At 32.9% G+C, this 15,618-nt stretch overlaps 1 protein-coding gene and 7 non-coding genes across 12 annotated transcripts in view; 7 read left to right on the forward strand and 1 right to left on the reverse strand.

Annotated features, from left to right (window-relative positions):
* The window catches only part of LOC107439260 (coiled-coil domain-containing protein 92), an 879,443-nt gene that overhangs the window by 512,486 nt on the left and 351,339 nt on the right, over positions 1-15,618 (reverse strand). The gene's annotated exons all lie outside the window — the stretch shown is intronic.
* On the forward strand, positions 12,775-12,846 carry TRNAH-GUG (transfer RNA histidin (anticodon GUG)). Its single transcript has one exon. It is a non-coding gene; the product is annotated as a tRNA-His (tRNA).
* TRNAH-GUG (transfer RNA histidin (anticodon GUG)) lies at positions 13,069-13,140 on the forward strand. The gene has a single exon. It is a non-coding gene; the product is annotated as a tRNA-His (tRNA).
* Positions 13,259-13,330, forward strand: TRNAH-GUG (transfer RNA histidin (anticodon GUG)). The gene has a single exon. It is a non-coding gene; the product is annotated as a tRNA-His (tRNA).
* Positions 13,449-13,520, forward strand: TRNAH-GUG (transfer RNA histidin (anticodon GUG)). Its single transcript has one exon. It is a non-coding gene; the product is annotated as a tRNA-His (tRNA).
* TRNAH-GUG (transfer RNA histidin (anticodon GUG)) lies at positions 13,639-13,710 on the forward strand. The gene has a single exon. It is a non-coding gene; the product is annotated as a tRNA-His (tRNA).
* Positions 13,829-13,900, forward strand: TRNAN-GUU (transfer RNA asparagine (anticodon GUU)). The gene has a single exon. It is a non-coding gene; the product is annotated as a tRNA-Asn (tRNA).
* Positions 14,780-14,851, forward strand: TRNAH-GUG (transfer RNA histidin (anticodon GUG)). Its single transcript has one exon. It is a non-coding gene; the product is annotated as a tRNA-His (tRNA).

Raw genomic sequence — 15,618 nt, forward strand, 5'->3', positions numbered from 1 at the left:
TAAAGTGGCTGTAAAATATCGGGTGAATTGGGCAATTCTATGTAAGGCCGATACTGGTTATAAAGTGACTGTAAAATATCGGTTGAATCTGACAATACTATATAGGGCCGACATTGGTTATAAAGTGGTTATAAAATATCCAGTGAATCTGACAATTCTATATAGGGCTGATATTGGTTGTAAAGTGGCTGTAAAATATCGGGTGAATTGGGCAATTCTATGTAAGGCCGATACTGGTTATAAAGTGGCTGTAAAATATCGGTTGAATCTGACAATTCTATATAGGGCCGATATTGGTTATAAAGTGGTTATAAAATATCGGGTGAATCTGGCAGTTCTATATAGGGCCGATATGGGTTATAAAGTGGCTGTGAAATATCGGGTGAATCTGACAATTCTATACAGGGCCGATATTGGCTATAAAGTGGCAGTAAAATATGGGGGGAATCGGCAATTCTATATAGGGCCGATATTGGTTATAAAGTGGCTGTGAAATATCGGATGAATTGGGCAATTCTATATAAGGCCGATATTGGTTATAAAGTGACTGTAAAATATCGGATGAATTGGGCAATTCTATATAGGGCCGATATTAGTTATAAAGTGGCTGTAAAATATCGGATAAATTGGGCAATTCTACATAAGGCCGATATTTGTTTTAAAGTGGCTGTTAAATATCGAGGGAATAGGACAATTCCATATAGGGCCAATATCTGAAAAATAACTGCGTTTTGAACCCTTATAGATCCTCGATTCGTAAAAGCGATTTGAATGAGGGTCCAAGTTATTTTGCTATTAGGGTTGTAGTTTTAGCAGGGCTAAAAACTGCACTTTTAACAGTATTAAAAATGCATAGTTTCTAAAAAGATTCTCCCTATAGAAAACATTTTATCTACTTTAAGTGCAAAAAGCTAATGTTTTTGTAAATATATAATCGAATCACGCATTTAAAGCTTATTTAACATAAATATATTAGAAAACACGTTGAAGTTAAATCCGAATTTAGAATTTTGGAATTAATTTATGAGTCCCCTAAAATTTATATCACCCAACTTCTGAAATACATATCATTCACTTTTTTAAAAAAAACGGTGATTTAAATAAGAAATATTTTATGCCTTAAATCCCTGGGTAATTTTGCGCACAATAAATTTTACGCGTAGTCTATATTTAATACTGAAGTTATTAAGCATGTATTTATGTTGTAAAACAAAGATGTTCGCCTCTCTAAGACTCTAAAAATTGCTTAAAATCAATTCTTAATGTAGGTATTATGTAAAAGTTTCCTTTGATCGATAACCTAAATTAGAGAAGCAAACATTGAAAAGTACTGAATCTTTTATTTCAAGTGTTAAAAATTGTCAAAGGCGTTATTTTCATATGAATGAGCACTCTTTAGCGAATAATGTTTTGTAACTAAGTTTGTAACTGCAGTTATTCATGACAGTTAGCTTAATTTCTGCCCATCCTAGACTGACACCCTCTAGGCTAATCAAAAAAATGGGACGAAATGTCAATATTAAGAAGCGTTTTGTAAAACTGAAAGTGGATCTATTTTTTTTATATTTAAAAATTACGTTGATTTCCTTGATAGGACTCAATTTGCAAAAATAAAAAATATTCGTAGAATCATTCATTTAATTATTCTAGTTTAAAAAAATTGCTAAATTTGTGATTTTTTTAAATACATAATTTATTGTCCATTTAAATCTCCAGTTCCTTTTACTTTTAGCAAAATAGTATTCATATCTTAAAATTAAAGTTTTTTTTCGAGTTTTAAGTAATTAAACTTTGATTTCTTTCTTTTTTTGGTGAAAAATCTGAGAAGATTTTCTTAATCTGGCAGTGTTCAATAGCCTACGCTCTATACAACGTTCGTTTGTTGGCTTGAAGTTTCAAAATATTAATCTTATTTTGTATTTAAAAAAAAACAATCTTTATATACGCTAATGAAGTACGATAGAGAAAAAAATTTTTTTGCCTTTCTTAGCACCTATAACGCTGAAACTGTCGCCAATACATAACTATTTTTCAGATAGTCGAGAAATAACTGAATACTTAAAAGAGTACAGCCATTTTAATTTAATACCTTTTCACATTATTTAATTACAAAAAATAATTAAAAAACAAAAGAAAATTCCTTTAATAAATAGTTATGTTTATTACGTTATGAAAGTTTTTGTTTTGTGACCTGTATTTTAAAATAACCTTTTTCTTAACTTCACACAACTCTTCCACTTAAATCATTTATTTAAATAAAAAATACCCTTCATAGCGGTTAAAAAAAAGAACCAAATTTTAATTACTTGGATCAGAAAGTGGCCTTTTCACAACCTAAGAATAGAATTTAAAAACAATATCTTTTCTCCATCCAGCAATCTCATTTCAATATGGAAAATGAAAGTTAAATAATTGAATCTGTAGGTCTCTAGGCTATAATTTACCTGGAGTGTCAATTTACCCTAATCTTATAAACAATTCGGGCGCAAACAATTATAAGTACCATTTCCGTAGAGTAAAAGTTACATCCATTTCTAATATGTTATTTTAAACCTGATCATAAACAAATTGGGGTAACGTAATCTTTCCTTGGTTCAAAATTTATATAGAATGCTGCAATATTTTTATTTTGAATTTGACTGTAAACAAATTAATATAAACTATCTTTGGTGAAGAAGTTATTTACTACTGTTTATTTACTGGTAAAATTATTTATTTTGAATTTTATTCTAACTGAAGTAACGTAAGCTTTCCTTGATTCAAAAGTTATATCAACCGCAAAAAAAATTATTTTAAATTTGAAAAAAAATTAAATTAAAGTAACATAAACTTTACTTAGTTCAAAATTTATACTACTGCTTAAACGTTTTTATTTTGAGTTTTAATAGAAGCAAATTCGCATAAAATATCTTTGGTTCAATCGTTATGTACTACTGTTTAGCTATTGCTAAAATGTTTTAGTTTTGCATTTTATTCAAATTGAAGTAACGTAAGTTTTCCTTGGTGCAAAAGTAATATCCACGGCTAAAAAAAATTTTTTTTTCGAATTCAAAAATAAACAAATTGAAATAGCATAAAATTGACTTAATTCAAAATTTAGATCTATTGCTTCAACTCTTTTATTTTGAATTTAAATGTAAACAAATTGAATTCAAGTAAACTATCTTTGATTCAAATTTATCTACTACAGTCTAGCTAATGCTAAAATGTTTGAATTTTGAATTTTATACAAATTGAGGTAATATAATCTTTCTTTGGTGAAAAAGTTATATCTACCGCAAAAAAGGTTTTATTTTGAATTCGAAAATAAGCATATTGAAGTAATCTAAGCTTTTCCAGGTGCAAAAGTTATATGGTCTGATAAAATATTTTTCATTTGAACTCAGACAAAAACAAATTGAAAGAACATGAACTTCGCTGAAAGCAAAAAGTTGCACCTATTGATGAAACGTTTTTATTTTAAATTCGAGTAAACAGTGTCACTTTTGCTCCAAAGTCATAAACCCGAAGATTATTTTGAGGGTGAATGGATAAGAAAAAAGAAAAGAAATATCAACCTTGAACTATCTTGCATTATTTATTAAATTATATTTTTCGTATAAAAGTTTTAAAATGTTGAAATTTGCTACAATTTTATTATAAATTATAAATTTTTAAAAGTTTCCAAAGTTAAATATTGTATGCAAATTATGATGTTGAATTTATCTTAATTACGCGACTAGATCAAATCTTAACAAAACCTTTTTTATTTTTTTCAATAAACAAAATGTAGTAAATAAGTTAGTAATTGTATTGTGTTTTCTGAACTATTAAATTAATAATTAGTTATGAAATTGATGCATTAAATATAAATCACTAATTAACATCAGATTTTACAAGGAGAATAATTCCAATTATTATTAAACAATAATCCTGATGTATAAACAATATAATAACAAATTATAACTTTTCATTTAATGATCAGGTTTTACTCTCTAGTGTGCACGCCTATGCTTAAAATTAAATATGAGATATAATACTTAGATAACTGCAGTTATTAACAAGCGTAGAGTAATTAGGTGTTGCAGACTTTTGATGAATTCAGTTTTTTTTTACTTCAACATTTTTTAATCCAACAGCTGCAGAAATATGAGAGTGGACCAAATTTTTTGAGCTTATTTATTAGAAATGTTCCAACCAGGATTCAATGAATCTATTTTCATATTTTGAAGCAATAAATAACTCCACTATATACATTCTTTCAAGCCATTTTAGAACTTATCAATACAATAATAACTTACTGTATCAAAAGTTATTTGTTTTTAATTATTTTTCTGTATGACATGGTGTCCAGCTGATTTCAAAATTAAAAGTCTCAGCAACAAAGGGATATAAAAGAATGAAAGAAGCGGTATGTTTATTGTGAAAGCTGTAAAAATTCTACACAGAAATATGGGAATTTTGTTACAAAAGTTGCCAACAGAAGGCGCTGTTAGTCACCCATGATCAGAGCTATCTGTTCCAGAATTGAAACACAAAATGTTCTTTTTTTTTTTTTTTTTACTAGATTAAGAAGAAGTTTAAGCCTTGTATTCTGTTGAATATCGCGTATTTTTCGATACCGGAGTATGACAAGTTAGATTATAGTCTTACGGCATTTACTTTTAATTAAGAGTTTCGTAAAGTGTAATTTGCGCTATCTGTTGGTAACATTTGTAACTAAATCCAAAATGCCTGCATAAACTTTTTACAGTCTTAGCAATAGATATACAGTTTGTTTCACTCCTCTATCATTCTTTTTTCCCTTGATTTTAATTTTGTAATCAGTCAGTCCTCCGTTGGACACTCTGTATAAGCTATCAATGATATATAACGACTGCAATATGATCATAAACGTCCAAATTTCACTCCAGGCAAATTGCAGCTTTAGTACCATAGACAGTTATAGCCTAGAAAATTCGAACATTAATAACATCGTCTGAGCCTACTAAAGGAACACAAAAGGTTCCTTCCTCCACTTCAGTTTTCGAACTGAAATTAAAATGCCATGGAAACAAAACTACCGAACTATTTTGCCCTTTGAACTAAATTTCACTGTACATAAATTACAGGGCTTTTAGAATAAAATAATAATTATTATTATTATCATTATCATTATTATTATGCACGGTGCTATCTACAAGAAAACAAATTGTGGACAGACAAGTTTCGAAAGAATGCTCATACATTTTCTTTTTGTTCTATTTGCAATTCGCTTGGTTTGGCCAGAAATATTTTCATTGTGCTCAACATGTTAAGGAATTTAGAATTTAAAACTTTATAAAAAGAAAAGAGAAAAAAAAGAATATTCTATTCCCCTCTAACAACCGCTAGATTTTTAAATTGAAGTTTGATTGGCTGAAAATGTTGGTCAAATATCATTGGAGGATAAGAGATTATGTAACAGAAAAGATAACTCGAACCTGCAAGTGATAATAAGAATACTTTGCCTTTTCTTTTTTTTTCTCTCTAAATATTGTATTAAGAGAGATGAAACAAATGTGCATTTTTTTAATCTTATTTATGCATTATTATTATTGTTATTATTATTATTTTACATTTTGAATTTCGTGGGACGAATTGAATGTAGTCAAGGATAATTCATGCAAACAAAGATTCTCCAAGAAAAACTTGTTAATATTCGAAAAGGAAAGATATACCGAATTTTTAAAAACAATAACGGAACAAAAAGAACTCCGTATTAGCTCTGAGTTATTAGAATTTAGTAGTTCACTACTAAGTTATTAAAAACAATGAAACTTTCTAAGCATGAATTAAAATTATTACTGAATTGTTCATAAAAAATGAAACTTTATCACAGGCAAAAAACATTAATAATAGTAATATATTTTAATGTTTCTATTGTGACACCAGCTCTGTTTTTGTTATAATTAATATTGAATTGTTGCAAATAAAATTAAAGAAATACAAAAATTATTATCAAACTTATAAAAGAAAAACGAAACGTCTATTAAAATTACGGCTCAATTGTCAGAGGAAAGACAAAACCAATTTGAGAAATACAACTGAAATGTTGAAAAAAAATCGAAACTGAGTTAACACCTATCATAATTATTACTGAATTAGTTGTTAAAAGAAAAACGAAACATTATTACTAACGAAAAACATATCGCTTTTCGTTTATGCTACTTAAACAATAATAAAGATAATTTTTTGCATAGTATGACAAAAATACCTTTTTTTATTTTTCCCTAAGTTAATTCTTTTTTAAAAATAAGTATTTTAGAAGAATAAATCGCTCTGATTTCTGTTTCTTCAATATCAACAACTAATTAACAAGTAACAGTTGTTAACAATTACAAAATTATCAACAACTTGCGAAATTCTGGAAATCAAATATTGCATGAATTTGCTCCTTTGAATATTATCGTTTCACGGCTGCCAATTTTTGAGCTTTTTACGGAAGATTTCCCAAATTATGACTTTATTTTTAATTTAATAATTAAAACTTTTAAAGATATTAGTCACCAAAGACTAATACATAAATCCTAATATCCATGCAGTGATATAGTGTTATTTTTGACTCTTTAATGAACATTTTCTTCTTTAATAATAGAAACATATATATTTTCCGTATCAGATTTGGTTTATAAAATTTAAATCGTGAAAAATTTATTAGCATAAAAATTAGTCACAAATATAACCATTCTACTGAATTTTCAAACTTATAGGAGAGATTTGGCACATCATAAGAATTGAAAATAGCTCAGCAACAGATGCCCGGAAATGTCATCCTAAAATGCTAGGATGAACATCCTTATTTTGAAATGGCTGTCCGTGCGCATTTGAAACGGTACTGTTATTTATATCTGAAACATCTTAATTTTGGATAAACTTTACATTTTTCTTTTTTTTTTTGGGGGGGGGGTAATTATAGTGCCAAAATTGCAATCGACTCAAAATAGCTTTTTTTTTATCACGATTTAATGATTTGGTGAACAATTTGGCAAGATCAACAAGTATGGTGCCAAATCATTAACACAATAAAACAGCAATTTCTGAATCTATTTAAATGCGATTTTCGAAAATATTAATAGAAAATATGAAATCAAAATAAAATTAGGATATTTCAGATAAATTAAAGTACTTCTTCAAATGCACACCAACAGTTATTTTATCTTATTTTATAATCGTCCTTGAACATCCGATTGACAATTTTTGGGTTTACGACTGCGAATGTTCAACTCCGTAGCCATGTAATTTTGAACCCAATTCAGAAGACAAGGGAACTCCGGGATTAAGTATTAGAAGAAATTTACTTTCAAACAGAACTTTTTGCTGAAACTAACCCGCATTTGCGTTACATAGAGAAGAGGACCATGAAACCCACCTATGGTTAGCCTGACGGCAGGGGTACTCTAACCCATGATCCGTCTACCACTGAGGATATTTTACGTCAGCGCAGTGGTAGGTGTGAGTCAGGTACGGAATTCGTATCGACCAGCCATCTCTGGGATTCGAACCCGGTTCACCTCATTGGAAGGCGAACGCTCTATTCCCTGAATCATAGTATATACCTTTGTGGTTCAACGTTGGAACTAAACAATTTTGAGGTTCAAAGTCTAAGAAAATAACCCTTTTTAAGAAGATTGCTGGCTGATCTTTGACCTTCGATTGAAAGGGAAAAGTATTTATGATTTATTAATTAGCAGGAACGAAGTAGAGCATAAAATGTCGTGATTCACTGATTTCATAAAAATAATGATTGGGAAGCGAACCTCATTGGATTCACATTATTGGGCGCTCTATTCACTGAATCATCGCGGCTCACGAACAGTTAGTCCATAATACTGAAAACACTCTTGCGGCGTACGTTTACAATTCCGGTCATGGGTTACTAAGCTAATCTAGATCCTTATGACTTGCCCTACTTCCATTCCTGGTGCTGAGTCACCCTGTGTCTAACGCAATTTTTAGACGAACTTCTGTCCCAAAATCTGCCCCAAAGAGCAGATTTTAATTTATCTTAATTCTGTCCTTTGTTTTCTCACACTACCATTGGGGGAAAAAATCTTTTATGAGAAGAAAAAGAAACTTGGCAGCTGTGCGATATTTATGTTGCAGTGAATGGCCAAAATCAAGAGAATGTCGACTTTCACGGTGAATGTCAACAGTCACATGGTCTCAATGGTGAATGTCCGAAATATTTGTTATACGTGATTTGATGTTAATTGATTTGTTGATATTATTATATTCATTCGATGTTTTAATGTCAGCTGAGGATAGATTAGGAGAAATATCAGCGTTCGGAGTACTGGTTAAATGCACACTGGGCAGTGGCACTTGACCTTAAAAGAAACATTGATGTAGATTATACCGGGCAGTGGCACTGAACCTTAAAATAAACATTGACGTATCGCATACCGGGCAGTGGCACTTAACTAGACCTTATGTATATTTCGGACATTAACCAAAGCGACTATGTGATTGACAATATTCACAGATGGAAGTCAACAACCGCTCATTTCTGTCATTCACACCAATATATATATATATATATATATATATATATAAGTTCAAAATGANCGGATGATCCACATCAAGCAGTTGATTTGCGCATAAAAATATAATGCTCAGAGAAAAAAAAAATCCGTATAAGTAAATTAAGACTCCCGGTTAATAAACAATATTGAAGAAAAAAAAAATAAGAAGCGAGATGTTATAAACAAAAATATAAAGAAAAAAAATTAATGCACGAACTGCTATAAGCAAAAAATGAAGAAAAAGCAATAATGAGCGCAATGCAATAAATAAAAAAAATGAGCAAAACTTATATTTATGTATATAAATATATATATATATATGCAAACATTATTAATTTGGAAAATATTTTATGTGACATTTAATTTAGACCTGTTTATAAAAGGTTGAAAGGAGTGTGCAGAGAATCACTGAAAATAAAACATGCCTGTTTGTCCTTGATAAAATAGTGTGAAGGAAAATGTCAAAAATGTACAGTTTTTACGATGCTCACTGAATATGAATATAAATAGAATTCAGATCACTTGATGGAACTGTATATAGTTATTAATAAATTATTAAAAGAATTTATTACATTTCTTGTCTTTTTTATTTTCTAATCACTGCAATAGCGTAGAGGGGAACAAAAAGCGTTAAACAACCAATGAATATGCAGTCTTGTGTGAAGGTAAAAGACAAACATGATTAAAAAAATTTTTGCATGCATATTTCTAAAGGCCAAAATTACTACATATTTCCAAATTAAGGCCAAAAGATTTCGGGGAGAAAAAAAAATTTCGAAGTGAGAGGATCGACTTTTCGAATCGGTCAAAACTTTCCACCCGAGCATGTCCAACTAAAATACTTTTCGTTTTTGAATACTAATAATACCGCAATCACTAAATATTTCGAAATGAATCATACAAGACTAATAAATATTCAGTGCTAGAGGGCTGCGCCCCCTGCTCGCTAACGCTCGCCAACCTCCGAAAATTGCTACGCAATCTTATATGGTTTGCTTCGCTCGCTACTAACTTAGGTACATTGCAAATACACAAAATTCTAAGAATTCAAAACACAACTTGATTTCTCCATCATGGCAGCATTTGTTATATTTCCCAGAGGAATTTTTTTCTTCTGCGCAGAATTGAGCAGTACAAAAACTACAAATTTCGGTCATGGAACAGATGTTGTGTTCGACAACATCAACAGTTAAATCTTGAATGACGGCACGTCGTCCACGCATTCATTCACCACTACGTCTTTCATAGCTGTCATCAATGCTCTCTTCCAATCTTCGAGCACGCTTCTTTTGGTTATACTTCAAAAGCGCAACAGTACGACTGAGACTCATTTTTCAATGAATAACTAATAACAATAAGAAAACAAATAAATTCGTAATATAAAACAAAAATCGTCAAATAACTTCGTAATATTCGTGGGAAAAAAAGCGCTTTCGACAAAATATTAAAATAGAGATCTATCGACAAAGACTACTCACTTCTGCCTAGCTTAATAGTATGAGATGATAGGGTGAATTACAGATGAGATCACATTTGGTGAGAATGCTTTCTCTGGTTATTTCAGTTTCCGTTTTCAGAAACGCTATATGTTGAGCCACCTCAGCTAGATTTGGCATGTGACATTTTTAGCGGCCATTATTTTTCGATTTTCTAGCGTTGCCATTCGGGGAGTTGTAATGAGGCTCTTTTTTGTCGCCGCGTAAGAGAAATAAATGTATAGATAACAAATAAAAAACAACTCAAATATAGTACAAAAGAAAATTCATAGAAATAACACTATGAAAGAAATATCTTTACAGTAAGATATAATTTAACGTACATTTTTCCTCCTAAAAGAACAAACAGTTAAACTAGCAAACAAGCCGGAAAAAATTAAACTTGCTAATTTCTGAATTCTGATAGTTCTCGCTCTTAAAGTCCGATTCATTTTGAATTGTTAACAAGTTGAACTGCTGATGACGTTCACGTCTATTCGGACGAGTTAGGGCGAGGATTGGGCGTTGAGCCCATGTCCGTGAGGTAGAGGGGTTCGATCCCCACCGGTCGAAGACTCCTTGCGTTTTTAATGGAGACTGGTGCATGTTAAATACGTCGGGTCATGAAGTAGTCCATGTTTTCAGAACAAATTAAACCTCTGGGGGTACTGAATCGGAGATTGATCGTTCTCTGGTTTGGGTCAAAATTACGATTTGCGGGTGTATGGATGGTGTATGAATGTGTCCACCCTGGGAAGCGGGAAGTAACTAATGTATGTTGTCCCCGGACCAAGACCGTTGCCCATAGCTCATTGTGTGACGTAAATGAAAGTACCTGTCCGTATTGGCAGATTGAAAAAATAGAGAATAAGAGAGACGAAAACAAAAGCAGGGAGGAAAACGCTTTGAAAGGGCACTTATTTTAAAATATAAGAAAAAAGAAATAACTAAGAAAACTGGGTAATCCGGAAGTGAAACTGTAAGTAACCCTTAAAGATAGCAATCGTTCATCCTCTTTTGGTCACATCGGGTTATATTATGGCTTTTGAATCCTCAAGAGAAAAAGAAAATTACTCTTTTTTTTTCTTTTTTTAACGAACTGAAAAAAGACAGAGTTGTGCATTCTGCTTTCAGAATGGAAGTTGTTAATAAATTTGGAGATTATGATGATCAATTCTTTCGAAAATAAGATTTTTAATATCTCTAGAGGATAGATTAGGAGAAACATCAGTGTTCGGACCGGTTCGATGCATACTGGGCAGTGGCACTTGACCTTGAAAAAAAATGATGCAGGGCATACCGGGCAGTGGCACAAAACTTTAAAAAAAGAACAGTGCGGGATATACAGGGCAAATGTATGCTGGACAGTGGCACTTGACTAAGACCTAGTATACATTTCGGACACTTACTAAAGCGACTATGTGATTGTTCGACATATTCATTTCAAATTTATTGTTCTTACTATAAAATGCATTATAGTAACAACTTTTCATACTTTAATGTGCATGATAAATTACACTGGGTACGAACCCTAAAAATATGTTAGACATTTAAGAAAGCAGGCAAAAGGCTCCATAATATGCAAGAAAGTAAAATATCGATCAGTGTATCTAATAAATTTTATAAATAAGATTTTCCCCAAAAAATAGTTTATTAATGAGAAATGTATACTTTCCGGTCGTCTCTAAAATATGTTTTAAGAATAGGTATGAAGCTTGATTCACACTACATAAAATAGTTCTTTTCTTTTATAAGTAAACATTTCTCTTTGAAGCTCTGATTATGTTCACAGAAAAAAATTATTATATACTTATACACAAGTATTCCGAAACACGAGCGTGTAGTGGTAACTACGTTTCGTTGTTGACGCAATAACACAAGTTCGGTGCCTGATCACCGCAGATAATTTTAGAAATATTAATAAAAAATTTTATATCATTTAAGGAAGAAAGTTTTTTCCTTAAAGTCTGATAAATCCAAACAAAAAAGTAAGTGCACTAACACTCACTACTTCTGAGCCGTGATCGTATAGTGGTTAGTATATTGCATTGTGGCCGCGATAACCCAGGTTCGAATCCTGGTCACGGCAGTTAGATTCCCCTAAACGGTAGAATACTTTTTTCTTCCTTTAAGGTTAGAGCATTTTTCCTTAAAACTAGGAATATTCTCCCTAAACATAAAATTACAATTACACTCACCACTTCTGAGCCGTGATCGTATAGTGGTTAGTACATTGCGATGTATCCGCAATAACCCAGGTTCGAATCCTGGTCACGGCAGTTAGATTCCCCTAAACGGTACAATACTTTTTTATTCCTTTAAGGAAAGAGAATTTTTCCTTAAAACAAGGAATATTCTCCATAAACATAAAATTACAATTACACACACCACTTCTGAGCCGTGATCGTATAGTGGTTAGAACATTGCGTTGTGGCCGCAATAACCCAGGTTCGAAGCCTGGTCACGGCAGTTAGATTCCACTAAACGGTACAATACTTTTTTCTTCCTTTAAGGATAGAGCATTTTTCCTTAAAACTAGGAATAATCTCCGTAAAAATAAAATTACAATTACAGTCGCCACTTCTGAGCCGTCATCGTATAGTGGTTAGTACATTGCGTTGTGGCCGCAATAACCCAGGTTCGAATCCTGGTCACGGCAGTTAGATTCCCCTAAACGGTACAATACTTTTTTCTTCCTTTAAGGATAGAGCATTTTTCCTTAAAACAAGGAATATTCTCCCTAAACATAAAATTACAATTACACTCACCACTTCTGAGCCGTGATCGTATAGTGGTTAGTACATTGCGTTGTGGCCGCAATAACCCAGGTTCGAATCCTGGTCACGGCAGTTAGATTCCCCTAAACGGTACAAAACTTTTTTCTTCCTTTAAGGATAGAGCATTTTTCCTTAAAACAAGGAATAATCTCCGTAAACATAAAATTACAATTACACTCACCACTCCCTAAACGTTACAATACTTTTTTCTTCCTTTAAGGAAAGAGCATTTTCCCTTAAAACAAGGAATATTCTCCCTAAAAATAAAATTACAATTACACTCACCACTTCTGAGCCGTGATCGTATAGTGGTTAGTACATTGCGTTGTGGCCGCAATAACCCAGGTTCGAATCCTGGTCACGGCAGTTAGATTCCCCTAAACGGTACAATACTTTTTTCTTCCTTTAAGGATAGAGCATTTTTCCTTAAAACTAGGAATATTCTCCCTAAACATAAAATTACAATTACACTCACCACTTCTGAGCCGTGATCGTATAGTGGTTAGTACATTGCGTTGTGGCCGCAATAACCCAGGTTCGAATCCTGGTCACGGCAGTTAGATTCCCCTAAACGGTACAATACTTTTTTCTTCCTTTAAGGATAGAGCATTTTTCCTTAAAACTAGGAATATTCTCCCTAAACATAAAATTACAATTACACTCACCACTTCTGAGCCGTGATCGTATAGTGGTTAGTACATTGCGTTGTGGCCGCAATAACCCAGGTTCGAATCCTGGTCACGGCAGTTAGATTCCCCTAAACGGTAGAATACTTTCTTCTTCCTTTAAGGATATAGCATTTTTCCTTAAAACTAGGAATATTCTCCCTAAACATAAAATTACAATTACGCTCACCACTTCTGAGCCGTGATCGTATAGTGGTTAGTACATTGCGTTGTGGCCGCAATAACCCAGGTTCGAATCCTGGTCACGGCAGTTAGATTCCCCTATACGGTAGAATACTTTTTTCTTCCTTTAAGGATAGAGCATTTTTCCTTAAAACTAGAAATTATCTCCCTAAACCTAAAATTACAATTACACTCTCCACTTCTCAGCCGTGATCGTATAGTGGTTAGTACATTGCGTTGTTGCCGCAATAACCCAGGTTCGAATCCTGGTCACGGCAGTTAGATTCCCCTAAACGGTACAATACTTTTTTCTTCCTTTAAGGATAGAGCATTTTTCCTTAAAACTAGGAATATTCTCCCTAAACATAAAATTACAATTACACTCACCACTTCTGAGTCGCAATCGTATTGTGGTTAGTACATTGCGTTGTGGCCGCAATAACCCAGGTAGGAATCCTGGTCACGGCAGTTAGATTCCCCTAAACGGTACAATACTTTTTCCTTCCTTTAAGCATATAGCATTTTTCCTTAAAACTAGGAATATTCTCCCTAAACATAAAATTACAATTACACTCACCACTTCTGAGCCGTGATCGTTTAGTGGTTAGTGCATTGCGTTGCGGCCGCAATAATCCAGGTTCGAATCCTGGTCACGGCAGTTAGATTCCCCTAAACGGTACAATACTTTTTTCTTCCTTTAAGGATAGAGTATTTTTCCTTAAAACTAGGAATTATCTCCCTAAACCTAAAATTACAATTACACTCTCCACTTCTGAGCCGTGATCGAATAGTGGATAGTATATTGCGTTGCGGCCGCAATAACCCAGGTTCGAATCCTGGTCACGCCAGTTAGATTCCCCTAAACGGAACAATACTTTTTTTTTTCCTTTAAGGATAGAGCATATTTCCTTAAAACAAGGAATATTCTCCCTAAACATAAAATTACAATTACACTCTCCACATCTGAGCCGTGAGCGTATAGTGGTTAGTACATTGCGTTGTGTCCGCAATAACCCAGGTTCGAATCCTGGTCACGGCAGTTAGATTCCCCTAAACGGTACAATACTTTTTTCTTCCTTTAAGGATAGAGCATTTTTCCTTAAAACTAGGAATATTCTCCCTAAACATAAAATTACAATTACACTCACCACTTCTGAGCCGTGATCGTATAGTGGTTAGTACATTGCGTTGTGGCCGCATTAACCCAGGTTCGAATCCTGGTCACGGCAGTTAGATTCCCCTAAATGGTACAATACTTTTTCCTTCCTTTAAGGATAGAGCATTTTTCCTTAAAACTAGGAATATTCTCCCTAAACATAAAATTACAGTTACACTCACCACTTCTGAGCCGTGATCGTATAGTGATTAGAACATTGCGTTGTGGCCGCAAAAACCCAGGTTCGAATCCTGGTCAAGGCAGTTAGATTCCCCTAAACGGTGCAATACTTTTTTCTTCCTTTAAGGATAGAGCATTTTTCCTTAAAACTAGGAATACTCTCCCTAAATATAAAATTACAATTACACTCACCACTTCTGAGCCGTGATCGTATATTGGTTAGCACATTGCGTTGTGGCCGCAATAACCCAGGTTCGAATCCTGGTCACGGCAGTTAGATTCCCCTAAACGGTACAATACTTTTTTCTTTCTTTAAGGATAGAGCATTTTTCCTTAAAACTAGGAATATTCTCCCTAAACATAAAATTACATTTACACTCACCACTTCTGAGTCGTAATTGTATTGTGGTTAGTACATTGCGTTGTGGCCGCAATAACCCAGGTAGGAATCCTGGTCACGGCAGTTGGATTCCCCTAAACGGTACAATACTTTTTCCTTCCTTTAAGCATAGAGCATTTTTCCTTAAAACTAGGAATATTCTCCCTAAACATAAAATTACAATTACACTCACCACTTCTGAGCCGTGATCGTTTAGTGGTTAGTGCATTGCGATGCGGCCGCAATAATCCTGGTTCGAATCCTGGTCACGGCAGTTAGAT

Source organism: Parasteatoda tepidariorum, chromosome 6, assembly GCF_043381705.1.
Source record: "Parasteatoda tepidariorum isolate YZ-2023 chromosome 6, CAS_Ptep_4.0, whole genome shotgun sequence".
NCBI classification, from domain to species: Eukaryota; Metazoa; Arthropoda; class Arachnida; order Araneae; family Theridiidae; genus Parasteatoda; species Parasteatoda tepidariorum.